We start from the raw sequence: 2,017 nt of genomic DNA on the forward strand, positions 1-2,017 counted from the left end.
GTCCGGTGGCATGGCGGGTGAACCTCGGGGCTGCGCCAGAGCGCTGAGTTGCTTCTAGGTGCCGAGGGGGCGGGAGTTGGCTCAACAACACGCCGGCTCTGTGAAGGCACAGGGAGGCCTCCCATGTCAAGGCCATTCCCCGGGGGGTCTGAGGCTCGGGCCAATGTGGGAGGGGGCGTGCCCTGAGTATGGATGGCCACGCGTGGCCACGAGCTGTCCCCAGGACGCCACAAGAGGCAGGATGCCTCCATGCCGGTCCCCTCGATGTTTCTGGACATTCGTTCACAAAGACTGGCTGCAGGGGCTCCATCTGTCACATGTCATGGGCCAGGCTTCCCCGAGAACGACACCCAGAAGAGAGAGCACAGGGACCTAGCTCGGGGCCGCAGGGAGGCGGAAGGCAGCAAAGGGCTGGCGGTTCCCCGCCCTGGCCTTTGCCAGGAATGTGCGGAGGTGGCGCCCAGGGTCGGCGCCACCATGGGCATCCAGACCTTTTGAGGCGTCTAATGAAAAGGATCGGGCTCCTTGCCCAGGGGAACCCCTGAAGCTCTGTGGAGGGGCGGACTCTCCTTGGGGCTGTCCAAGCCCTGGCTGGGACGCTGCCCCGCTCGGGCCCCCACCCCGCCTCCGGGGGGCTCAGGGGCCTCCCAGGAAGCCCACCGGGGCAAGCTGTGTCCCCGAAGGACTCCGGGCTGGGTGCCGACGGGCTCCCCGTCGACCTTGACAATCGTGGCATTCTCGGGCAGCTCACGGACGGGGGCTAGCCCAGGGGTCGAGGCTCCCGAGCTCTGGGACAAGAGGGTGGGCAACACACAGCCTGTGGCGTGCCCTGGACAGGGAGGAACCCCCGCTCCGCATGGGACGCAGGAGAGCTTCGTCCGCCTGGGACAAGTTCCCGGGGCCTTCGCGGGCCAGGCGTCCTCCCAATGCCGGCTCAAGGGGACGACGTGGACCAAGGAGCCCGGGACTTCCTAAGGGGCCTTCCCCAAGGAAGCAGCCGTTCGCGTTCGGGACGGGGGCCAGCCGCCACCTCAAGGGCTTGAGGGTCGTCCACCCAAGGGGTCCGCTTTCGGACCTCGGCCCTGACCAGAGCCTTCACAGCACATCCTGGGACAGGTGGGGTTCAGCCAGCAGCACAAGGGCAGGCGGTGGCAGGGGCGCCCTGGGCACCAGCCGCACCCGGGACCCTCTCCAGCCGGACTCAGACTATGTGAATTCAACCCTACTTTCCTAGCGGCCCAGGGTCTGAGGCCGATGGGCCCTCAGGAGAGCGTGCTTCTCCAGGGTCAGAGGCTCCCAGACTGGTGCCACGGAGGAGGTGTGCAATCCGAGAAGCCCGACTGGCGAGGCCGGGCCGTCAGGGTCACCGCAGCCACCTCGGATGAACACCCGCAGTGGCTGGGGCTGCCCGGAGGCACGCCTCCCCATCCGACCCATTGGCCCTGGGGCCTCTGCCCAAGGGCCGAGGCCTCCACTCACCTCACACGGTCGGCGATCGGAGACAGCCTGGCCCCGACCGGGTCCCGTGCCGCTGAAAGACACAAGGGCGGCACGCAAGGTGAGCTGAGGCTCCGAGTGACACCTTCCTGGGGGTGCGTGCCAAGGGCACACCAGGCCCCAGGGCGGGGTCCTGTCTTGTGTTGGGGTCCATCCAGCCAGAAGTGCTGTGTCGCCTTTGGGACCCTGCTTCCCCTACTTGAAAATGTGTACGCTTGACTGCTTGACCTAAATGGATCAGAGACTGGAGTTAGTTCTCCTATTGTTCATGCCACTTGGTAATTGCGGTTTCAGTAAATGGGCAGACTTTCTTATTGAAAATTTCTCCCTGGTTAGAGGCACCTTACTCACAGACTATTGTTTAAACCTTTAAAGAAAAATAGCCTTGTCATAAGCCTCAGTTAATATTACACTATGTACGCAAAATAAGACTCCTGCTGATGTATTTTTAGTGGTGAATTATGTTTTTTGATCCTCTGTATTGTACTCCATTTCTGTCTTTAACTTTCTGTTCTCTCTT

At 62.8% G+C, this 2,017-nt stretch overlaps 1 long non-coding RNA gene across 1 annotated transcript; it reads right to left on the reverse strand.

Moving 5' to 3' along the window:
* LOC115284657 lies at positions 1-1,599 on the reverse strand. The gene is made up of 2 exons (XR_003905302.1): positions 1,480-1,599; positions 1-98 (listed from the first exon to the last, which is right to left on the reverse strand). It is a non-coding gene; the product is annotated as an uncharacterized LOC115284657 (long non-coding RNA).
* Between the last annotated feature and the right edge of the window lie 418 nt (positions 1,600-2,017).

This window comes from Suricata suricatta, unplaced genomic scaffold (assembly GCF_006229205.1).
Source record: "Suricata suricatta isolate VVHF042 unplaced genomic scaffold, meerkat_22Aug2017_6uvM2_HiC HiC_scaffold_142, whole genome shotgun sequence".
NCBI classification, from domain to species: domain Eukaryota; kingdom Metazoa; phylum Chordata; class Mammalia; order Carnivora; family Herpestidae; genus Suricata; species Suricata suricatta.